Source organism: Tachysurus vachellii, chromosome 20 (assembly GCF_030014155.1).
Source record: "Tachysurus vachellii isolate PV-2020 chromosome 20, HZAU_Pvac_v1, whole genome shotgun sequence".
NCBI classification, from domain to species: Eukaryota; Metazoa; Chordata; class Actinopteri; order Siluriformes; family Bagridae; genus Tachysurus; species Tachysurus vachellii.
The window spans coordinates 11,926,572-11,953,136 of record NC_083479.1 but is presented as its reverse complement, the minus strand read 5'-3'; the positions used below and the strand labels follow the sequence as shown (position 1 = coordinate 11,953,136).

Sequence of the window (26,565 nt, the reverse complement as noted above, 5' to 3'; positions counted from 1 at the left end):
ATTATTACATTTAAATCAAAATGGAAAATAGCTTAAATCACAAAATTCAAAAGATTTTAAAATGAGTGACCTTTGGATATGTAATATGTTCTCTTTCGTGTCTGTGTTGCATCTCTCTGTGAGTTCAGATGAAACCCACACTCGGAGTTGTTTGTGTTCCATGGTGCGAACCCGTGCACGTTGTTCCGAGGGCCAGTGCAGATTTGTAACGTGTTGAACTCTTCACCCTTGCCTGTAGCTTTCTCTAAAGTGTTCTTTAATTCATTTGTGCACCTCTGCACTCGGCACCAAGCTGGTAATACTTGCCCTGCAATTACACTCTTCCAAGCGAGGGGCGTGATTGAACAGCTTCTGCTGGAGTGTGTATGTGTGTTTAAATGTGAGTTTGTGTGTGACACAGGGTACTTCTGCACTTGTCAGTGTTCTGAGCGATGTTATGCTGTGTTGATTGCACTAAGTGTGACATGCAGGTGTGCTGAGCCTGAACTACTTTGGAAAGTGTTTTTTTGGAACAAGAGCTTTTAACAGCAGCCAGACGCAGAGGTTCGCTCGAGCCGTAGCGTGCATAACTGAAGAATTCTGCATCTCATAAACCACATAATGCAGAAACATAACAGTGTGACAGAGGAAGTCATACAGCAGGAGGTTGAGAAGGTTTTCACACTGAGTGTGTTCTCTGGGATCCAAATCTTAGTGGGATTGTTTACGCAGCCTCCTGGTATCAGACTCACTCGATTCTATCAAACCCCTGTGCATTTGCGTTAATCTTACAGCATCTTATCGCATGGAGAACACACCCGTCTTGAGTAAGGTATTTCACCTCTTCTGTTTCCCACAATGTTTCCCTGTAACTCATGATACACGTGTGTTTTGGAACTAATGATTTTATCATCGTCTTTACTTCCCGAGCACGAGCTGCGTTCACGTTCACAGGAATTGCAAAAAAATTCCAGTGCAACTGAACTCACGCCACCTCCTACAGGTAGATTTGGTACAGCCATGTGTTTCCAGGTCCTCATGACAGCTGGGACATGATCCTGAGTGAAACTCAGTAGTCTAAAGCAGGTCCAATAACCAAACATACTTCAGAAGACTGAACAGAGTACTGTAGCAGAGATGATAAACATGTGAAAACATGGCTGACATTTATTGACTCATGAACCTCAGCTTCTATAGCAGATCCTCTGTTGTGGATTGTTTATGTAAATTTATGCAAATGACTCCACTGAAGAAAGCTTATTGACCAGACATGAGCTTTAAGACTTAAGTCCTGTTTATTCTCCCCAGCTCAAATTCAAAACACTATTTTCTTTTGTTAAATCACTTAATAAAAATATCTCATGGGCTCACTTGTGATTATAATTGGGCTTGTGCATGAGAAATGATGGAGAAGGTTTTTCAAAGATCCCCACACTCGCGATAAGTAGATCTTTTATGTTTTAAATGTGATCCAGTCCAAGTCTAACTCAGCGGACAAACCACAAGCTCTGTCTGTGGCTGAACAATGAAGTGCTTTTAGCAGAGATTGCTCAGGAGGCTGTGTGTGTGTGTGTGTGTGTGTGTGTGAGTGTGTGTGTGTGTGTGTGTGTGTGTGAGTGTGTGTGTGTGTGTGAGTGTGTGTGTGTGTGTGTGTGTGTGTGTGTGTGTGTGTGAGTGAGTGAGTGAGTGAGTGCAAAGCGCCTCATTCTGCTGCGTGTTATATAAACAGGTGGCAAGAGATTTTTTTTTTATCCCAGTGAAAGTGTGTGTGTGTGTGTGTGTGTGTGTGTGTGTGTGTGTGTGTGTACGTGCCTGTTTAGCACAGTGGAGGAGTGACAATGAGAAATGGGAGAAAGAGAAATGGCAAGCATTTTGTTCCTGCCTAGGGGGGTTTGTGGAAATGTTTCTCCATCAGCACTTGTTTCTTAAATGTTTTTTATTTGTGCTACTGTGTGTGTTGAACATATGCTAGCAACATTCGCTTCATGTGTAGTGTACAGTGCTGCGTAATTTGACTCGAGACGAACGTAAAGCTAGTAAAGTGATGTAGATTTGCTTATTAAAGGCATATTGTTTAATAAAAGCATTAAACAATACATAAAAGTGCATTTTAATCCGTATTACAACATATGCTTTAAGGATTTTAGTGTTAATAAGGATTCGTGTGGGTGGAAATTAGTTAATAAATGGTGTCTTTCTAGAAACTAAATTGTAAAACAATTACACTGTCTCTTTGGTTTCTAAAGTGTTGTCCTTTTGAATTTCCATGTGGGAGTAGAATAGCACTAAGGCAGCTTTGCCTGCTAGCTAGCATCCAGATGGCTAAGTAGCAAAGAAAAATGAGTATGATGGATAATAAAGCACATTACCGATCATATGATATCATTTAAACTTGTAACAAGAAAGGCATTACTGTAACATGCTGAATAGAACCGTCAATAAACAAGAACTCCTTTTTTTTTGTTTATTTTTCTGACTTTTATGAATAGTAAGTATAATAAACGGAAAAGTTTTGCTTGTCGTTAACCAGCATCTGTTCGAACCAAGATACAGAAATTTGCTTGTGAAGGTTTTTTGGTATTTTGATTGAACAACATGTTTACGTCTAGGATCTCCTCTAAAAACCATTTGGATATATTGGAATTATTTGGAATTATGTGAAATATTTCGCTATATAAAATATTTGTTATATTTAGAATATATGGAATTATGTGAATAACAGTGACAGCAAAGGAGGGTTAAATAAAATTGCTCAAAAAGGTGTTCTTGTTTATGGTTAACATAAGGCAAGCAAGTAGACAAATTCACAAGCAAACAAACTAATTAATAAATAAACAAAGTGCAGGTCACTTTAATAAGAAAGGTTCATAAAATTATGGACAGTTCACAAAATAAGGAACAGCTTATAAAATAATTAACAGTTCACAAAATTACTAACAGTTTGCAACAAGGAACGGTTCATAAAATAGAAGCAGCTCACAAAATTGGGAACAGTTTGCAACATAAGGAACAGTTCAGAAAATTAGAAAAAGTTAGCAAAATAAAAAACAGTTCACAAAATACGGAACAGTGCATAAAATCGAAGCAGCTCACAAAATAAGAAACAGTTCATAAAATAGAAGCCGCTCACCAAATTAGGAACAGTTTACCAAATAGAAACAGCTCACAAAATAAGGAACAGCTCACAAAATAGAAGTCGGCCACAAAACAAGGAACAGTTTGCAACATAAGGAACAGTTCACAAAATTAGAATTAGTTCACAAAATAAGGAACGGCTCATAAAATAAGGAAATGTTTGCAACATAAGTGTCAGGCCCCCAGATACGGAAGGAAGGAGACAGACCCGTTCTCAGGATAGCTTCAAATGAAAGGGGTTTAATACATAAGGAAAACAGACATATCCACACGACACGGGGAACTAATGTAAACTAAACTACACTAATGAATCCGCGCTGCCATCGGCAACGCGGCTCACATATATACACACACACAAGTCAATCACACGATGGGAAACAGGTGTGGGGACAGGGAGGAGCAGACGAAGGCGGGGCAGACACGTGACAATAACAAAAACATTAGCACGTGTCCAAAAGTCCGCACTGATCCCTGACAATAAGGAACAGTTCACAAAATAGAAGCAGCTCAGAAAATTAGGAACAGCTCACAACACTAGGAACAGCTCACAAGATTAGCAATAGTGAATATTCCAAGAAGAGGTTAGGATAGGCAAAAATGGGGTAAATAGCAGGAAATACACTAGTCAAAAAACTGGAACGCCAAGAGCAGGAAGGTAGTTTTGGTAAATTAAAAAAAAACGCAACATACTAATTAAACACAGGTGAACACAATGCAAAGGACAGTAAATGGGAATGAGCAAATCCAGGTGCTTGCTGAGTCCAGGGCAGCCATGTTTGTTGGTTGCGATAAAACAGAGTCCGTGACATCTGCAGATGTGACCAATGTGGATGGCAAAAAAGAGGGAGGGCTTAGCTCATTGATAGCAAACAGAGTGTGCTGTCTTTGAGGTATTTTGAAAATACAAAATAAATTTAGTACAAAAGTACAGATTAGAAAACTGTATAAATTAGAACTGTATATTTTAAACACCTTGTTGAAATACATACAGTACAGCTATCCTGTGTGTGTGTGTGTGTGTGTGTGTGTGTGTGTGTCTGCTGTAGCATGTAAACAGTCTGGCCCCCAGTGAGTGCAGGCAGGGTAACACCACATGACTTCTCCAGCTGCTCCATTCAGCCCAGAGCCTGGCTGCCTCCACCATCGCTCATAATTACATCTCCCATAATTACAATGCAGACGAGCTGGCCTGCTCTCCGTTGGTTTTGTTTATTGTTTTGCTTTTATTCTATTCTCCCTCTTTCTGTCTCTGTCTGCCATTTTTTCTCTGCGTAGGAGTGTAATGATGTGTTCTTAGCCAAATTAGTCAGCATTTTCAAAGTCATTTCTGACTCTTCTGCATCTGTTCATCACGTTTATTACAAATACATGTTCATGAGGATGCCATTTATTTCACTTATTGCACTTTTTCTCGTCCATCCTGTCGAGCCTTCTGTCATAACACCAAACCATCCCTTTTCACACTTGATTTTCTCTCACTTTCTGTCTCTCTCCTACACACACAAACACAACACAACCTGAAAACAGACTGACTCTTTAATTCAGCATTTAATAGCCAGCTTTATATTTCTCTGCAAAGTTGCTGCCCTCTGCTGCTTAAATGTTCCTGATAAAAGCATGTCAATACCCGTGGATTCTTCTGCACATTATGTTTGTGTGTGTGTGTGTGTGTGTGTGTGTAATATCCTGCCAATGTTTCGCTTATGAATTACTCTGCAGTGCGTTTCCTGTGCTCGCTAGACCAACAAATCAGTTCATTTACAATATGTAATGGTGTATTATTAATGAGTTTTGCACGTTCCTATGTGTGGATAAGTGTGTGTGTTTTACTGTAGCTGTTCCTAGTGTGTCTGTCTCTGCGTTCACATCTCAGCTAAATGAATGACCTGTTAGCTAACAAGATTGCAGAGAGAGTGGTTGCTTCTGGCTGTTAGGGATTTAGTGAGGGTTTGATGGGAAAAACCGAAGCAGAATTCAGCTCCCAGTTAACTTGTAGTGTTTAGATGCAGCACACATGAAGCTTCTCCTTCCCTTGCCATTTTAACCACTCTTAGCTGTCTAGAAATAGTGAAGTTAAGGAAATGGTAGACCTGGAAAGTGGAATTAATAACAAACGTCTGTTAACTTTTACTGCAATTTTATTTAAGCACCAACTGAAATACGGCATAGTTTATGACAAGAAAAGAAAGCAAAAGCAAACCAAGGAATTACAAATAGTGTTGATGCATTGTAACATAACTTAAGCGATATCACTGTTATACACACTGAAGTCAGCTATCAAGTGTTACACAACATAACATAAATCCCTATACCTTGACTTTGGTCTTTATGACACCTGTATAACACCAGGGCCTGTATTCATACAGATTCTTAGAATTATCTCAGAGAGCTCCTAATTTAGCTTACAAATTTAAACTAGGAATCTTAGCTTAAGAGTGATTCAGGAAAAATTAACCTTAGAAAGGAGGCGGGGCTTAACCCTTTGCTAGGTATGATACATTCTTTTGAAGACTGTGATTGGTTGATCAATAAAAAAAAAAGAGTGCTTTTACATTATGGTCTATTATAAGCCTACTATTTGTCTCTCTGTTAAGATATTTAAGGCTTTATCTAGTATTGATTACGCTTGTGACCGATCATATTAGAGATGTATATACATATGTATGTTACAAATGTAATAAATGTAACCATCTCCAACACATCGCAGAAATGTTGCAGCGCCAAATTTTATCATTGTACTGTATCTGCCGATATGGCATTTTGGCTGTGTTTTGGAGATGTTATCTCTAACACAATATAATCTTTCGCATCTTATTAACTCATAATCATTATTAAATATGCATACATTTCTTCTCCCTCTTCACCTTTTGGCCATTTTCTCCTCTTCTAAGTAAACTCCTAAACCTCTTACTTACTCTCTCATGACCTCATGAGCCAATTTAAGGATTAAGATGCTTTGTGACCTTTATCTATACTAGGATCCTCTCTTTAATTTTTTAATGAGGAAACGGCCACATTTCAAAGAATTTTCTTACAATTTCTTCACTAGGAGATATTTCATGAATATGGTCTATAGAGTTTATATAGGTTTCAATGTTTTGACTCAGGTGTTAGACCAGATATTGTGTCAACTTGACCAATATAGGTATCTTTAGCAAGTAAGATAAGAGTCTTTAAATGGATTTTCATGCTATAATTAAGTTTAGTCCAAATACTTAAAGGAAGAAAAGATGAGGAGTTTTTAAGTGAATTTAGTCATAGCTGTCAGTCTTATTGAACACCCGCACACATTTGCTGGAGTAGCCCTTTGTTATGTCCGTCTTGCACTGCGTGGCTCCAGAAGAGCTTTCTTACAAAGACAGAAAGATGCAAACAGCAAAATAGGAATATTCCCCATTGTACAAACTTCGTAAAGAGACGTTACACGGTTGTAAACTTTTAACCACATGTAAAACACTGCCTTCAGAAGATCTGTCCATCCTTCAGGACTGGGTGATGTTGGTGAGTTTTAATGTAATGTAAAAACAAAAACGGGCACAATCTGCACTTGAGTTCCTCTGCATCCCAACCACTCAACAAGATCTACCTGGCTTTGGTGCACATTAGTGTTCCCAACCTCGGCTTTCTTTCTCTCCCACTATTTTTCAGCAGACCTGCCTTGCTAGTATATTATGATGTCTTTCCTGTTCTCTTCATTAGATTCTGGCTTACTTTTTTGCTTTTGGCGGCCCTACAATAACTGCTTTTATCTTGCCAGTGAACATTTGAGCAAGTCCCACTGAGGCTCCCAGGCTCTCGCTTCATTGTGTTCCTCTTTTGCTGCTCCACTTTTGAGCCCAACATTCAGGCAGTAATAGAAAGTGGAGGGAGGGAGGGAGGGAGGGAGGGACAGAAGAGATGCATTTGAGCAGATGGAAAAGAACTAGGAGTCAAAAAGAGTGTCACTGAGCTCATAAAATTAGTCCAATACTGCTACTCACAATGCATAATTATGTTGCGTTCAAGGCGAAGTTGCATCTATCGGTTCCCTGCGTACAACCAGTAAAAGCCACCAAAAACATTCCCTCAATTTTTAGCACGTCAATAGCCAAATTAGTTTATACCTGAATTAGCTTTAGATCAGTTAATATACAGAGACAGTATTTAAATGTATAACAGTAAAAGTATTAGTGATTATCACCATTAGAGATATCACTAACATTAGCCCTTAGCTAACACTTCTCACTGTTGTCTTCTGTTATTGCTGTACATTAAGTCTTACCTATTGAATGAATGTTTAAGTTCACTACAGTATTTTAAAGTCACGTTTTACAAGCATTAAAAGACATGCTTTCGTCGAACATGTTGATGTAGAAAATAGCATCATTACAATGTGTAAATCACCACTTTCAAGGCAACACAAACACAGTATTAGCCCTTTCCATCTTCTAATTTCCCAACTAAAGACATGTGTCTTAGATGGGAAACTAATTAGCCTTGAGAAGATGTCTGTAACCTTTCTCAGCATCCATCACTACAAATGCAGTTGTCAGTGTGTGAGAAGCTTTTGAAATCTGTAACCCAAGGCCCCTGTTATTGCATTGCAAGTCCTATATGTCTATGTGTACTGTTTGATCAACTGCTGAGAAGCATCCAGTAACTCCCTGAGGCAAATGATGGATTTTCTAATAAAGAACTGGACCGCGCTATACATTTTGTAATGGAAAAAAACAACCTTTTACCGAGATCAGACCCAGAACAAAAAAGCTATCAACCCTCTTTTCCAGGTTTTATATGCATGTATATTACAATCCTCCCACTTCTTTAGTTCAGATGAGCTGACTTAGCAAGTTGGAGTCAGTGCCAATCCCCTAAAAGGCAAATGAAACTGTCCCCCTGTGATATTACAGTGTTAAATTAGAGTGGGAACAAATCCACCCACGTTGCTATCACTGGAAACATAGACTGAACAACAAACCAGGCATAAACACAGCCCGCTAGTCTTTATTCTCTCTGCTGGCCAATTTATTAGATATTAAAGCAACTCCCACCGACTAAGTTTAAAATAATGGTGTATGAATCATAGCAGCGTCTAATTGTCCAAATAAACAATATGGGGGAATTATATGGGCTACATTCATTATCTTAGTGTGGGTTTGTGATTTTTATGAGGTCATAAGATTTGCTCAGTGTCACTCTAGTTTAATTAAATCGCATCCATCTGAGATGGTACTCCTGCATTTACTCCTACCAGTAAGAGGTCTGTTTCTCAACTAAATCCTCTAATCAGTCTTAACTGATTTTGTTTATTCTCACTTTAATCGTGAACAAAAAAAAAATCATCATCTATTTGGTTATTAATGTCTCAGCTTCCTGTGCACTGAAATTTGATATGGAACGATAAACAGTTTTTCTCACTCTTTATTCTTTTTATTATTATTTTCTTCCAGTTTTTGGTCTGGGCTTCTGGGATCAGCATATGGACCCTCACATCAAAATAAATCATAAACACAAAAAAGATAGTGAATGTTTTGTTTACTGTCATGGGAGAAGTAAGAACAAAAATGGCTTTTGTGCATTATTTTTTGGAGCTAAAAAGAGAAAGGAATAAAGAGATCAGTGTAAGATGTATCCTGTTTTAATAGAGATCACCTTTAAAACGTCAAAAAGTTAGACGTATTTGTGTTATAATGCATAGTATGTTGACTTTTTTGATTTTAGAAATATGATTACCAAAGTCGCTGTAGACTATATCTGAGTCTTATGTGAGGAACAGAAGCCCATATGTGGTGTAAAGGCCCACAGGTTGACATTGTTGATCTCCCACTGAGATGCAGTATGGCTTTATATCACCCAGCCCACACAGAACCACACAGTCTGCTGACATCTTGGTTCACTAAGCCACATGGTCTTATCACATTTCATGACTCCACTACCAATCACATGTCAAGCTACTACACCACAGAGTCCAATCACATGATGACCTGCTACACTACCAAATGCACTCTCATGACGACCTGCTACAGCAGAGTCCGGTCACATCAAAGCTTTGAGAGAACAGATTCAATCATATGCCAACCTTTGAAGGCATAGAGTTGTCATTCCACCCTACTACACCAAACTACACAGTCCAATCACATCTCAACCTCCTACACTAAACTGTCCAACTACATTTCAATTATGTCAACATACTACATCACAAATCCAGAGTCCAATCATGTCAACCTACTTCACCACACTGTTTAACCTCATTTCAACCATGTCACCATACTACTGTACATCACAAATCCTATCAGATGTCAACCTATTATACCACAGTGTCCAATCACATCTCAAAATACTACACAACAGGGTCCAAACACGTCAGTGTCTAATCATGTTACCCTATTACATCATAAAGTCTATCAGATCTCAACCTACTACACATCACAGGGTTCAATCCCATCCCACTTTACTACACCAGCGGATCCAATCACATATCAACCTACTAGACCACAAGGTCCAATTATGTCAAACTACTACATCACAGGGTGTAATTACAACTCAGCACATAAACCCAGGTACATGTCATCTTCTCCAAAATATATCATCTATAGTTTAGCAAATTGTTGCATATTCAGCAGGTTTACATTTCTTGAATGCCACTGTAACGCTGCTTGCTTGCTCGCTTAATATACAAGTATTCTTCTACTGGGTTAATGAGCTGGCAGGGAATTAATATGAACATGGGAAAAGTATGCTGAAGTGTGGTTTAGGTTAATAACTAGAAATGTACTAAAATGTAACCCAAGGTCACATTTCTTAAGGACCTACACAGTTGCTGTGTATCAGATTTACATGGCTTTTGTGCGGTAAATTCTAATTAATCCTTGGATAAAATGGTCCCAGTTATTTGCTCTTTTATCTGTGGTTTATCTGGCTCTATTGGGGAACAAGGAGAGCCCTGCTGACCCTCTGATAAGCATGACTGATCAGACCGCACACCTTCTCTATATATTAAAGCAATTAGAGAGACATGGGAGGCTCTGAAGGGAAATATGGCATTAGTGCAGCTATCAATTTCGGTTATCCATTTTTAGTTTTCAGTGCATAATGGTTTTCGTTGCCAGGTTATTTGTTAATGGTATTGAATGAGCCTCATCCGTAGCCTTATGTCTGAGAAGGTATTGATTATGGCTTACTTCTGTCACCACTGTTTGTTCTAGGGCTGAAGGCAGGCAAGCCTTTAGAGAAGACTTATGCTTAATAGCTTAAACCTGAGAGTCATTTGCTGCGACAAGAGTTTTAATTTGCAGCTTTTTGGAATAACATCCCTTCACTTTTATACATGGTGTAAGGAATACTCAGATGGATATAAAACGGCTTTGATGTTTCTCTCTGCTGCATTTGTAAAAACGCCTGAAATTGACTGGAAGCTCCTCTAAATATCGTGTTTTTGTCCTTATTCTATCACTCATCAGGAAGGGAATTGAGATCCATGCTAAATGTGGGCGAGCATTGGGGCAGAAGGACTGTGTTTAACAATTTAAGAAAAAAAGTCTCACCTTACAGTCGACCTCGGATGAACTGTAATTATCATGCTGATGCGAGCATACAATTTTAACTCTGTAGTTATTCAGAGTATCCTTTTTAGAAAGACAACTTCTCATAGTGCGGAGAAGCAAACATTTCTTGAGTCAGTGCCCTTTGAGGAAAGAGAAAAGCATCACCCTAAAAATGGTCACCTCGAATCAGTTACAATAATGTGTGTGTGTCAGCAGTGTATGACAGCCTCTTATTGAGCCACTCCATTCCACTTTTCTCTCCTCCCCCAGATGACACATTATCCTCCAATGTCATCATTAAATCATCTTTTACTATTTATGGCCTGTGTAAGTGTGTGTTAAAGAGGATAAGTGATGAACACACTAGGAGGTCTGTTTACTTCTCCCTTCGCTCACCTTTTATCCGGTTTGTTTCATTTCTCTGTTTTTTTTTCCTAGTCATGCTGTAGCAGTCTGGAACATCACCATTCAGCCCAGGTTACCGTGTAAGGTTGTATCTTAATTAGTTGCTAAGAAAAATAAATAAATAAAGGAAGAAGAAGGAAAATACTATTTTTCTGTTCTGTTTTCATTAAAAGAGCTTACTAGAGTGTGAGATTACAGAAGTTTGGCTTTGAGGAGGTGTTGTTAGCAAGTGTTTGCAATATTGAGAAATGTGACATTTTGCTTGCCCAAAATAGTCATCTACTTTTAATGCAAGTCCCATGTCATGAGAAAACAAAGACAAACAAGAAGAGCAGAGAGTGACACTGTGCCTGCAGCTCCCTATTGATTCAGTCAGTTTATACTGCAGATGCCAAAGCACTTTTTTGGTCTTTTTTTATATATATATATTTTTGCATTAAAAAGCTGTAGTGTTTAGAATAATATACATAAGCCTGGATTATTGTCCTTGCTCTAGGGTCAGATTTAAGTATAGATTGGATCTGATCTGAAAGGACTTCAGCACATGGTACGTCACGGTGTCTTCTAAGAACATTCCTTTACTAACCCATTATAATTTAGTTCTACACCTTAAAGCAGGAGCATTTATTCAAAAAGATTTTTCTAACGCTTCTGCTGGACGAAATTCCTTGGAAATTCCAGGGGAAAAACAGATGTTCTTTTCTGCACTGAGAGACGTGTTACTCCTATAGTTTTTTTTTTCCAACGTGTCCTGTTATGGGGAAGAGTCGCTGAAATATATCCTTCTAAAGTTATAACTGATTACCTCCAGCCTGTGATTATTATCCTGATGGGAGTGGTCTATTTAGAGGATGATTCCGTTCCTATATGTGGGGCATGAGAGCTCAGAATGGATTACTGAGAACAAAAATGATGTAAATCACATGCTATGGCCTCCTGGCATCAGCATCACTCTTGACCACCTTCACCTTCCACCAGAATACCTACTGAGGGAATATGATTTTAAAGAATAATGTTTATCCTACTATAGTGCAAAGGTGCATTGAGCTCATGGATACACAAATTGCATTTGGTATAATTAATCTTTAATGACTAAAGGCATATGGTAGCTCAATGGTTAATGTGTTGGTTGACCACCAAGCTACCACCAAGATACATGGCTGGGCCCATAAGAAAGGCTCTTAATGCTCAGTTATATAAAACGAGATACAAATTATGTCACTCTGGATAAGGGCATATCTGCCTCTAAATGCCATAAAAGGTCTATTTTTGATACCTTAATATGATTATTTAACTATATTTACAGTATATCATGATCACTGCAACTAAACAGGTCTCAGTTACAGTGGAAACCAGTGACATAACTTACTGTACAACTCCAGCTACGTCCACATTAAACCAGATTCATTTGAAAACCTATTTATTTCTAGATTTTGGCCTTTTGTTAACATTTAGAGAAAGCAGAACTTTTTAGAAACTCTGTAAAGAGGATATACTCGAAAACAACGCTTTGTGAGAAAATGAAAATATTCAGAAACAATGATGAATTTTTAGACATTTTTGTAACCTGGTGGACAATGTTGTCCTGAGAGTTGTCCAAAGATGGTGGACAATATTGTCCTGCAATTGTTGTGCCTGCTATCCAGGTTGATAGAGCTATTAAAGATTGATGTCACTTTGTACAACCTTCAGCTTGCATGCAATTGTTTGTTTCGAGATCACATCAAGGCAAAAAGACAGAACAGTAATAAAGGGCTGACAGAAATGAAGCAGGCTAAAGCATTCGCAGTATAGGGATGTGAGCATTTTGAAGATGCAAGACAGTTCAGTATGGATGAAAATATACATTTGAAAACATCAATATAGATAAAAAGCGTTTTAAAACATCTAAAACAGATTTTTCAGATCTGCCTTTATTAATGCAAACATAAAATCATTGTAGTACATCATTTGTTAATTTCTTTGTTTTTTGGGATTAACTCTAGAAATTGTTCAGCTCTACATGTACTATATAACCGACGATAGAAATCTTTACAATATATCAGTCAGGTGCACAGTGAGTTCTTACAGTGGCTTATAGTAAGACTGTAGGATTTTGACACACCAGAGAATTGTGGGATATTTGAGCAGACCGAGAAGAGTTACTCATGCAGCTAACCTAGATTCTCTGTCTGACCTCTCCTGACCATTACACTGACCCAATTAAAACATGACCAGTCAACAAGCCTTTTCTCTTTCTCTCTTTGTCCTTTATCTCTTTGAAGGACTCTCCTCATTTCACACTTATCTATGGCCACTTCTCTAATCACCCATAAGACCTTCATCTATCTTTCTCTTGCTCTAGTCTCTCTCTGTCTCTCTCTCTCTCTCTCGCTCTCTCTCTCACTCACTCTCTCTTTGTCTCGTCATGTTTAATATGTAAAATGTGGATGATCGTGTATGCATGGTGCCTACGCAGTGGTGAGACACTGCACACACCTGCTGTGGGACGGTGTTGATGCTTTTGCTGGGTTCTTGGCACTCTTCCTGCATCTATTTCTCATGCATTTTTCTTATGTTGACTAGATGAATGTAAGGTACCGAAGAATGAAATTGTTGTCAACAACCTGTTACTCTTTTTGAATTTTAAATTCTCATCCTGTTTTTTTTTTTTTTTTAATCAGCATTCGCTTTACACAACTGGAGTTGCATGAAATTATGGATTGGTTTGCAAGAATATAAATGTCCATATCATATGTTGTTGATTTGTTGAATCATATTTTAGCATGACACGGAAACTTTACGGGTGCATGTTCTCTGAAAAGAAAAAAAAAGCTCTGTCGTTCAATAGTTTATGAATAATGGATTTTATTTGTGTGAAATATTGGCCCTTGCAGCAGAGAACGTTTGATATTTATAGTGTGCATTAGATATATGTTTATGTGGAAATGCATGAATTATTTAAAGCCAACATGCGTCTCACAGGCAGTGATTCAGTGGTAGTGAATCTGTCTCTCCTGTTCTCTCACTACCTGTCCTGCCTCGCTCCCCTGTCTTTCTTGCTGTTCTCGGTATTGCGTGGCTTATTAAAAAACAATTCCTCCTACACTCAGTTGGGCTGAGGCACTGTGAGTGGCAGGCCGTTCCTCCATCACTAGTGTGTGTAAGTGGCCTAAAGTGTTCTGTTTACCAGAGCACAGTTCCACTCTGCTCTGCACCACTCTTATCCCTTGTATCGTTAGTCCACAAAGGCTGTTACTGATTATAGAAATCTGCAGCAAACTGACAATCATCTCCAGTTATATATTTATTATGAAAAAACCAAATAACCTTACTGCTGTCCTTCACAGTACCTGCTCTATCTCTATATAATAAATCTGATACTGGTGTTTCGACAGAATTGCTTTATGCTTTGTTATTCATGGTTATTTTATGGTTTCCATGAAATTCTCTGAAATGCGATAAGATTTTATTACAAGTTTGATTGAATCTTGGGGTTACTCCACCCCTACAGCTTAGTAAGCTCCTGTACTTGATAAATCAGAGCAGATTTATCAGCCTATATTAAGGGATATTTCTTGCTGTTCCACTATCCAAAGGACAGACCGGTGTCCGAATGTAATCACGGTGCAGTCTTGTGAATATGAAACTCCAACAGCCAGCAGATTTATTATTCAGCTGTATCTATCATGCTGTTCTGCTCGGTGTTGCGCTCTGAATCCTGCTCTCAAATCTATTAGTTAAGCTTTTGATGCATTTGAAATTTGTCGTGCCTGACTTGAGATGGAGATGATTCTTGAAAGTTTGGAAAATCTAAATTTGGTAAGTATTTTCCCTTCAGAGAAAGAAAAGTTTACTTTTTTTGGAAAAAAAAAAAAAAAAGTGTAAAAATGTCTGACTGATTTTCTTGCAATAGCAAAGCAAATTTTCCTGCTACCCATAAGGCATAGCAGATATTACAGTATATAGAGTGTAATATTAATTTTATGACCGGCTTTAAAAAGGAGTGTATTTCAAAATTCCCCAAAACACAGGCTTGTCATAAATCTCACAGCATCCCGAGGACGTTCCTGCTTCACCGAAACCATAAAGCAGGCTGCAGCCTGGGGAAGGAGAGTGGCCTGAGGCTAAACCCAAGAAGTTAAGACACCATTTTATAGCAGGTCTCAGCCTTTGTCATCAATCTATGAAGGACAAAAAGTGAGAGATGCTTTACTTTCTTCTTGTCTTTTATTATTATTATTTACAGTGTGTTGTCTCGACACTGTAACATTTCAAACACGTTGTAGCTTAAAGTAATAATAGCTTAGGATTAACATAGAGTTATGGAAAGGAGAGCCTCGCTTCTCCTGCTCCATTGAAGAACACACTGTTGAGAAATATTACTTTCTCTCCCCAAGGCAAATACCTTTCCTGAAATGTAGTTAGGGCATTATTAAGGGGAAAGAGTTAAAATTCATGGCTGACTTCCTCCACATGCCACACTGCGATTCAGTAGAGGTGCTTTATCACTGTGATCAGGTGTACTTTTCACGGGATGAGTTTAAGTTTGCTCGCCATGCCGAATGCTTTCTCTTTTATTTGCTTTTCTTTATGACATTTTATTTGCAACCCAGGAGTGAATTTTATGCCATTCTATATTCCTCAAATGCCAGATAGACACAGTTATGAATAATCTAGAGGAAAATGTCATGTATTTTTTTTTGTTAATGCTTTGATAATATTCGCTGCTTGAAACCTTCTCTCAAGCAAGCAGAGCATGAGTGAGCAAAGCTGTAATGATTTTGATTTAATATTGCCTATGAATATTCATCAGACAGGGAAGGAATTACCACAAAAAAATGGGGCTTGGTGTGTGTGTGTGTGTGTGTGTGTGTATACAGTATGTTTATAAGAGAAACAACAGTCAAAGAAGACATTTATAGAGCCGTGTTTTTTTTTTTTTACTCTTCTATTACTTTGATATAAAGCACAGCTGAAAAATCAAGTCCCAGCATCCCACACTAGCTCACACAGCAGAGCTGCTTGTGGAGCAAAAGGACATGGAAATGTTTTTTTTAGGTTACATTTAACTCTTACCTTTGGATATCTGCCTGCAAAAACGACACTTGGGTTAGGAGCCAGTTTAACATGCAAAGTGTTAAATACAGCTAGTAAGATGTCTGTATTTAAATCTTTCTAGCTAAGTGTGATATGTAAGCATGTCAGAAAGAGATGAGAGGATGCCAGTGCAGGTGAAAATGGTTTAACCTTTTATATATTTTTTTTACGAGTACACTAGAGAGCAAGGGCATGGTGGCTTAGTGGTTAGCACGTTCGCCTCACACCTCCAGGGTTGGGGGTTCGATTCCCACCTCCGCCTTGTGTGTGTGGAGTTTGCATGTTCTCCCCGTGCCTCTGAAAAATTGTCCGTAATGTGTGATTGTGTGAGTGAATGAGAGTGTGTGTGCCCTGCGATGGGTTGGCACTCCGTCCAGGGTGTATCTTGCCTTGATGCTCAATGACGCCTGAGATAGGCACAGGCTCCCAGTGGCCCGAGGTAGTTCGGATAAGCGGTAGAAAATGAATGAGTGAATGACACTAGAGAGCTATTCCACCAGTGGTAAGAAAGTTCTTAAAGCACTGAGTGTCTGGTTTCTTATGAGTCATTAAGCATGACATTCAATCCTGAACATGGACATTATTCCATTTTAAGCCTTTGGTAAACATAGTTAATGATTTTTGAAGCAAACAATTAAAAACACCACAAGTTTAAAGGGAAAACAGGCTATGGTCATGTGATCAGTAAACAGTATGTCAGAGCGGGCAGAAATAAAACAAAATGGGGTGTTACGACACAGTCTAGGGTTGGGACACACAGCATGATGAATGGCACAGGGTGAACATGAATATGATGCCCCAGAGTTAGCAGGAATGACACACATCAAGTTGATATATAGTAATTGTGATATATACAGCACAGTGAACCAGGGAAAACTTCAGGCTGGACCAAGGCCAAAATAACAAATAGAAACGTTCTGGATTAGGGACTAACCAATACACACAAAACAAAAACAAACAAAAGGACAATTGCCACCCTAAGCTCCCCTACCAAGAAACAGAGAAAAAAACACTCCCCTACAAAAATGGCTGTCACACACCTACTGCCAGCAACAGTATCAATATTAACAAAACAACAATATATATTTAAAACCGAGGCAGCCAAAACCAAAACATGACCGGACTTGACTTGACTTGACTTGACGGAACCTGTAGTCGAGGCAGGCGAGAATCAGAACCGGAGTAACAACAGCAAATCACAAAACTGAATATTGTTATAGCATCAGGAGTATCAATAAGTGAGCATCACAACTCTTACTGGCTTCCGTCCCAGCTTTATACAGTCACCATTTCTAATGTCAATTTTTAAAAGAAGTGTCGTAAAGTCAGGAAGCCCAGGCTGGAGTACGGAGCACTAAGTAGACACACAGAGGACAGAACACATTACCTCAATGGTTGTAACAGGAGCAAGGTAAAAACTTAATCTTAGTAAAAAAAAAAAAAAACAAGGCTTTTTATCAGCAGAACACACAGGAAACTGGACATATACTTGTTGACGCACTGAAGACACACATGGACAAACCAATGAACTGGTTCAAATCAAACGAGTTGCAAAGGTTGTGTAAGAGAAACGACCGAGACAGAACATGAACCAAAACAAATCACAGTACATTAAAGTGAGTTCTGTAGCACTGCAGTTTATTCCTGCAGCAGTTTGTTAAATTTTGTGGATGACTAAGTCACACAGTGAAAAACATAGTTGCAAAATTTTCGACAGTGACATTTACCTCAGCTGATGAAACTGAGACTGATGTGGATGAAATGAATGTAATAACTCCTTTTAATTTCCCTTTGTAAACTTAGCATTCTAAACTTAGCATGATCCAGTCTTTTTCCTATGTAGATTAGATTATAAATGTAGCTATAGGGAGTGTCATGTGGTCAAGTCCTAAGCCAATTGTAACATAAAATAAAAAAAAACAGATAACGACCAAAAAAAAGGTCAATTCAAACAGTACAAACCACAGGAAAAAAAATATATTCTTCATAATGTTTGATTAGACAAGACAGCATCAGAGAGAGAGATAAGACATTTTTAATTGATCGATGTCTGTGGCATAGGCTTCATAGGAAAGAATACCAGAGATTCAAAAATTAGCAATGACAAGTATGACTGAAGGATCTGAGCATACGAGAGGGTGTATACAAATGAAGTCCTTCAGTCAAATCCAGAAGAGCATGGTTATGAAGTGCTTTAAAGGTCAGAAGAAGAATTCCAAAATGAATGTAATGAGATGAATGAAAGGGCATTGCAGTAGTTGAGGCAAGAAGTTATGAATGAACCTTGAGAAGGTGACAAGCGCAATATTCCAGAGGTGAAAATGAATGCAGATTTCACTAAGCAATTTATGGGGCTTTTGAAAGGTAATTATGCATCAAAAATTGCACCTTGGATCCAAACAGCTTTAATGGGTTGTCAGTTTTAACATCAGAAATGCTGCTTGTAAAAGTGTTGAAGCTGATGAGTAGGATTTCTGTGGAGCCACTGAGGTGCGGTGGTAATTTTTTAATAGGGTGTGGTCACAATTTAATAATTTAGTAAATTAAGACAGTGAATTAATATTAAAGTCCACACACAAAGTAGGGAGCTCAGGTTATACTATTCACACCCAAATCTTAATATTTGGCCTCTAGTAATTAGGTAGAAATAGGGGAAAATTAAGGTAATTTGGGATAATGGTATATCTGATGTCACAGTGATTTATGCATCAAAGTGCAAAATGCGGGGGGCACGGTGGCTTAGTGGTTAGCACGTTCGCCTCACACCTTCAGGGTTGGGGGTTCGATTCCCGCCTCCGCCTTGTGTGTGTGGAGTTTGTTCTCCCTGTGCCTCAGGGGTTTCCTCCGGGTACTCCGGTTTCCTCCCCCCCGTCCAAAGACATGCATGGTAGGTTGATTGGCATCTCTGGAAAATTGTCCAGGGTGTATCCTGCCTTGATGCCCGATGACGCCACAGGCTCCCCATGACCCGTGGTAGTTCAGATAAGCGGTAGAAAATGAGTGAGAGTGCAAAGTGCAATATAATCAGTCATATCTATTTTTAGATAGATTTTTAGCTATCTATTCTATTTTTGTTAATTCTGTCTTACTCGTTTTAAAATACAATGGTTGCAATGAGATTTTGGCATTTCCTGGAGGATCTTGGGTTAACATGTTGAGCCGATTAGTTAATCTTCACATGGGCACCAATTAATATATTACATGTTCAGTGCTTCACTGTGTCTATGAAAAGTATAAGTAATGATCTTTGTATATTCAAATGTGCTCGTGCTTTATTAAAACAACAACCCTTAGCAGTTCTGTAGATTTGTGTTTTATCAATATTTAGTTGGAGAAATTTAGATCACATCCAGACCTTTATGTGGGAATGGCATGGCTGTAGAGTTGCAGGTAGTAATGTAAATTGTGACATGGTCATAACAGTGGAAATTGAGACAAATTTTGCTATTGAGAAGCAAATAGACCAGAAAAAGAAGAGGGCCAAGAAGAGGTCCTTGGGGGATTCCATGTGTAAGGTCATAGGCAAACGCAAACAGCACTGAGTCACACTGACCGAATAGCTCATTAAAATGTGCCACATCATAAAATACGTTTCACACAAGCAATTTCTGATTACCAAGAGGTGTAGGATTTGTTTTAGACTAAAAGCATGATCAGTATACTGTAAATATGGTAGCATTGTGTAATTGCAAAGAAAAAAATATTAAATGAAAAGGTTATACTGTATGTAGTCTATGGATTTAAAATAACAACGCTCTTTTGTCAAGGGCTAGCTACAACATTGCTGTCACTATGGATACCACGTGAGAGATGCGGGCGATTTTTCTCCTGTTGCATAAAAATCTGTGGCAGTCCTGACCTTTCATATGAGGAAGCAGGGAAAGACAGATGGAGTACAGATAGATTTGTCATCTGCTGTGTGAAAACACATTTTATGGCATTTAAATTGTCCAATTTAATCACCGTAGCGATAGCTTAGATTCCTGATACCATTGTCAGTTGGCTGAAGCCTATTTCATATATACAGTACACACACCCACCCACAGGCAGGCACTCTGTGTTTCTGAGCTCTGCTTAACCTCACACCCAGAAAAGAACTTCGCCTGTGCAGCTTCAGGCACTGTAATCTGAAATCAGTAGCTTTAAAATTTGTTCTGCTTATGTAAGGAATAGCATTAGTGTCCTTTACAGGCTGGAGTGGCTGTTCCACAGGACTCATCATCAGCCACAGGGACAGAAAGGCAGAATATCTTGACCATTGTGATATTTTAATGGTCCAATTTTCTGTCAAGTTTGTACCCACAAGCGAGAATGATCCAGGCAGTATTCTTTTTTTATTTTTATTATTTGTTGTTGTTTGCGCTCTAAATCCCTGCTTGAAAGCCTGAAACAATGCCAGCATTTTGAATGACACGCAAGTCCCAGTGGTGACACACCATCACTTCAGCCAATGGTGCAAGAAATTCCTTCACCAACTCCACTCAGTCCAGCAAGGTATCAACCACAACACCTGCCATCTCTCTTGGCTCAATGGCTCAGTACAGTATGTGTGGTGTGCGGTGTGTGTGCATGTGTGCATATATCTGTGTGTGGGTGATTCTTCTTTTAAATTTGGGCCACATCACTCGATGTGTGAGACACATGGGAACTGTTGCATAGTGTGTTTAACAGCGTTACCTTTCAATCAGTTGGCAGGCATGTTTGTCTGGGGAGACCCGTTCGGCGATGAGAGGCGCTTCTGTGATATGTGGAGCAGTACAGCTCACCGTATTCGGAATACAAATGGAGGCTAAATGATGATCCGTGCTAATTCACCAATGGTAAAGTAATTTACAGCAATAATAATAGCCTCCATTGCCGTCACCCTGAGGGTGATTGATTGTATTTAAGCTATCAGAGGGTCATTTTTACAGAGGTGTGTTGGCACAGATTGAGGCGCAAGGTCATGGAGCAAGCACAGCGCTAAATAAATCCTGTTTCTGTAATGCAGCAGCAGCAAACCCTGCTCGCACACATGTGGCCCGCTGAGAAACGTGTCAGGCAGAGACAGCCGATGTACAAACACCGTTTCATACAGAGCACTCCTGTCTCCCTCCATGCTTCTTTATTCATATAGCTGTCTGCTGAGCTAAAAAAAATTAGTTTGTCTTCAGATAGCAGAATTCTGCTCACCAACACACTGGGTGGGTGCTATATTGTTGAAGCACAGGGGGCAATATTTTGCTGTTTTGACTGGCAGCCTTGTAAAATGAGAATTTCAAATGCTTTTCCCTGTAGATGCTGAGATGTCAGTTAGTATTGGTTACTGTGACATGAAGGCTTAATGAAGAATGCCCAGCTTGGGGCATTTACTGTAGAGTTTTAGAATTGGGATTCGGGGAACTTCAAGGGCTGTTTGGATCATTTATATCTACTTTAGTTCTTTTTGTTCCATAAAATATTCTAAAGGAAATTGAATTAATCTGTCAGGGTTCAACAGCATTTAATCATGCAGTCTTATAAATTCCATATCCTGGTGTGTATGTGTGCATTTCCATTTGCTGTTACCTAACTGTTAAGGGAGCAGTTTGTCATTTTAACAGTCCTTGGTTGCCATCGACAAATGTATTGTAATTTAAAACATTGACAGGACTTACTCTGAAATCAACTGCACAAGCCCCACACCATTCCACCCCAACCCACCTCACCCCAAAGAACCACACACATTTCATTCAAAATATATATCTTTCATGGGGTGAATTGTACAGAAAATACTAGTTGTACTAGTTCTTAATAAACTCGGAGATGCCAGTTTCTGGGCCAGAAAAATGCAAACAGAAGCTTAAATCGAGGAAACAGCAGGGAAAATAAACGCTATTGGAATGGAACATTTTTCTTAGGATATCCTTGCCTTTTTAGTATGACTAAAAAAACACTATAGAAACTAGTTTAATGCTTACATTATTTATTGAAGTTGATCTTTAGAATATTAGTCAAATATTCTTTTTGGAGGTAGTCAGAAATCTTATTACATATTCTTTTATCTTTGATATATATGTAGACATACAGTATATGTTTTGAGTTTTGCCAGGCTGCAGAATAGAGAGTATCATTTTACAGTATTTTAAGGTTTTGTCTTTTAAATAAATCCTGCTCCTGCTTATTTGAAACCTGAGCACATTGTGGATTATAATGCTACGCATTTGTCTTAACCTCGAGCCCGTGTTTTCTCTATGATTCTGGTTTATCTCTGTCTATACTGGCTAGTTGTGTTTTTTCCTTCATGTCCTGGATAGCTTATGTATGGTGTGTGTCAGGTTGCACGTTGGCTGCAGCTGAATCATCCAGCTGGCCACTGCACACATATTGGTTGTGCCTGAGCTATCCATGTATTCGCAATTCATAAAAGTGTCAAGCTTATAAGACCTGAGCACAGCAAATTTTTCATGGGCCATTATCAGGATTGTATTACTTTATCAATCGTAGTTATAAACTACGGTTTATAACTGTGGCTGTTCACTGGTGAATGGATTTTAAGGAGTAAATTTTTCATAATGAACACCATTTGCTAATGAGGGAGAAAAAATGGGTGTGACTTTTATGATTATGGCTTGTCAGATTTCACCCCCATCATTACCATCTGCAGAGACAAAAAACTCTTTCACATTGTCACTTTTTATTGGCCACTGTTTTGCCTCATGAACTGAATAGATAATCGTAACCCTTGAGAACTACATTTCACCCTAAATCATGAGTGTTTAGTGATGCTCTCATATTTCCATGCAGTTGTGACCTTTTATTTCCATGGAGGAATAACTGTAGATATGAGTTTTATAGACTTTTCTTCTTTATCGTTAACAATCAGAATATAGAAGAATGAATGAGGTCTCAAAAAACTGTGTCCCTTTCCTCAATAAAAGGCCACACCCCCTTACCTGTTTCCTGCCTGATTAAAATACATAGACATGATAGTTCAAGCTCACTTCGTCACATCAGTGTGGAATTATTTTTTTACCTAATTATATCTAAATCGAAAGATTTCGAAGCTAATATGTATATGATGGCTCGGTCTGGTCATCATTTCTATGAGCCATCATATACGCAGGAACATATGAAATATTTTGTTGAAATGTTTCTATTTCTATATATTTAATTAAAAAAAAGATTTCTGCCTGTTTTTTTTTTTTTTTTGGTTTGTTTTTTTTAATTCATGTTTAGAAACAACTGTTTTTCTTTAACGAAGTAGGCACTGGCTTTGATGAAGCACTATGACTGAGGGGGTCAACTTTTTTAAGCTTAAGTACTGTATGATTGTATTAGTTATCACGAGCATGTGAAGTGTTCTTCTAGTTCTTCTGTTCTTGTGCTTCTGATCTAATCACCTTCACAGGCAATTAGAGGAACTCCATTAATTATCGGCTTTGGTGCAACCAGACGGGCACTTTACAAAATCCACAGGAAACTTCATCAAAGCCCGAGATCCACAGGAGAGCAATTTAACGCCACTTTCTGGCAGCTTAAGATTTAATGTCTTCCTAATCAAAAAGGATCTGTGTTTTTCATCCCTGATATTCAGAGCTTTTATTAAGTCTTTATTAAGCCCTTTGTGGGTGAATGTGCATGTGTATGTACATGCACGAGTCTGTTTTGATGTGCTTCATGCATATTGCAAGATCAGCGCAGCCAACATCATTGGATTAAGGAACTGTTTCCCATGGGTGAACATGACACTGATATGGAATAAGTGATTCTGTCAGAGTACTCGAGTTTCAGTGCCAGCACGCCAGCCACATGAATATAAACACACAATCAGCCATCATGTACGTGCAGATCATAACAAGAGATGAACTATTAGAAAAAGAAATGGACTTTCTTTGCAGGCCCAATGATTCTTATGCGTCCCTGCATAATTAAATAGAATAGATTTCTTTCCAAAAGATCTTTTATTTTAAAATGTATTTGTAAATAGATCTGGGCCTAATGTCAAACCTTTATTCCATGAAGTGTCCTGCTCTGTCCAATTTGAAAACTCTCAACGAGTTTCTACATCTTGTTCAATCGTCGAAGAAGAAGAAAAAAGTTAAATGGGTGAAAGTTTTGCTCTATCCCATTAGACACTGCGGATAGCGGGGCTGTCAAAGGGATGGAGCTCTGAGGAATTAGGCTAGGAAAACTAGCAAGTAATGATAGGAATGTCTAGGAATGCTAACGCTAACTAATAACTGAGGAGAGACATTTGCTATTACTACCATGGAGTTGATAAGTTTCCTATAACAGCACTCGAAATGGTTTATCCTTCTTACTGAACGAATGACATCTGAACGGCAAAGAATGACTTACTTTTTTAATCATAGCAATTATTGAATGAATTATTATAGACATGGTAATGCATAACAATGAACGCATTAATATAAACATGGCATTTGTTTTGCAGCCAGACAACTGTTATACAAAATGAGTCAAACTTTTATCTAATCAGAACTGAAAATTCAATGCATTATACAGTAAAAATGCATTTAGTAGGTAAAGCATTCACATCTCTATTGATTCAATAAAGGTGTCGATCCATCCATTTTCTCAAGCCTATCCCAGGAGACTCGAGGCAGGGGGACACACTGGACACTGTGCCGACACAATCACACACACACTCACACACCCATTCGAACACTAGGGAGAATTTATCCAAGATCCAATTCTTTATGCTGGGGGAGGAAACCGGAGGACCCAGAGGAAACCCTTGTAGCACAGATAGAACATGTAAACTCTGCATACACAATACAGAGGCATGAATTGTGCCCTCAACTCTGAACTCTTTTTAACCACTACATCTTCATGCTTTACCCCTTCAATTAAGAAATGTGTTTTGTATGGAATAAGACAGTCTGAATTTATGATGATTTTTCAAGTGAAGAATGATGATTTAGGTGAAGATCAATTTATATAAAAACACAACTTAATTTCCAAATCACGAAATAGTGGTGTTATAATGTTTTGCTTCTTACTGCCTTAATCAAATGACAGTATGGTGGCAGAGTAGTATTAGAGAAACGTACAAATGTACGTCAGAGTTCAGTAGTGAAAGTTCTGGCCATAATGTAGGGTTATTCTTTACAGCTTTAGTCAGAAGAGAGGGAAAAAAAATCCATGAAGGCAATAATATTCAGGCTGTTACAGGTCTTAATGAGGCCTGAAATGTCTTGGAGAGTTTGATGGAGAGCAGAAGGTGGTGATGAGTGACCTTGGATCTGCTGATTAAATTTTATTGCCACAAGGTCAATATTACTCACAGTGTGTTTCTGATACTCTCCTGGCTCAGTTGTTATATTACAGACAAGTAGATGAGAGACAGTCCTGTCATTACCTGTTCTCCAACATTAACCTTTTACCTTTTTGTAAGAGATATTGATGCTAGCATCTGAAAGCTGTCAGAAGTACAACACTGTCAAATGTTGGCATAAGTTAAAATAAAGTTCAACTTTGTTTCAGAGTAGATTGATAGAAGACAGGTACATAAAAGCCAGAAAAACAGAAAGACCAGTGTAGGTGAAACGCATTAAAGTAGAAGAATATTGAACTGTCAGTACTTTTTAAGTAGGTAGGTACAGAAGGAGGAGATACATTCATTGGTCTATACTGTAAATCTTTGTCATTTTATTGATTGAAATGATGGTTGAATTTAAACACCGGGTGATCTATATTTCATTTTCTCTCTGATTGAAATGATTTCACCAGTGTGTAGCAACATTGATTTTTATTGTTCGCCTTGTATGCATTTTCAAAGTTTAGTGTTCACTTTCTACATAAAATCATCGCTATATAATTGTTTTTAAAAGTACATGAGATGGCTTTTTTTAATATTTTTTATTATTTATTTATCAAATTTTTTTTTCACTTGGGTTCCCATGTTCTGAACGGATGTTAGTTAAAATGTAAGCGGATATATTGTAATACAATACAATACAATATACACTCACTGGATTATTAGGAACTGCTCATTCTTAAAAGTATAAGTACACAAACAATCCCATCAATCATGAGGCAGCAGTGCATTGCATACAATCATGCACATACGGTTCGAGATAGGAAGAGTATGATTTATTTAAATGTTCATCTGAAGATTGGAAAAAGCCCACATGACATTTTTCGGTCTTTAACTGTCCAGGTTGGTGAACCTGTGCCCACTGGTCATGGTTGAGAGGTGTGAAACCAGATGAGGTCTTTTGCTTCTGTGTTCTGTGGTGCTTTTCTGCTTACCACAGTTGTAAAGAGGGGTTATTTTTTGAGTTACCCTAGCCTTTCTGTCAGCTCAACCAGTCTGGCCATTCTCCTCTGACTTCCTGTCAACAACAAGGCACAAAACTGCTGATTATAGGATGTGTGGAAAATCTCAGGAGATCAGCATTGAGTCACTGAGATCACATCCATTCTGGTGATTGATTGCATGCATGCATTAGCGGATGAATTG

General features: G+C 38.4%; 1 protein-coding gene across 4 annotated transcripts in view; it reads left to right on the top strand.

Moving 5' to 3' along the window:
* The window catches only part of cadm2a (cell adhesion molecule 2a), a 336,792-nt gene that overhangs the window by 274,682 nt on the left and 35,545 nt on the right, over nt 1-26,565 (top strand). The window contains exon 1 of one of the 4 annotated variants that reach the window (XM_060896236.1): nt 9,620-9,653. The exons of the other annotated variants lie outside the window; for them this stretch is intronic. The gene's annotated coding sequence lies outside the window, so the exon portion shown is untranslated. Of the gene's footprint in view, nt 1-9,619; nt 9,654-26,565 lie in introns of those variants that run through there. 4 annotated transcript variants of the gene reach the window in all.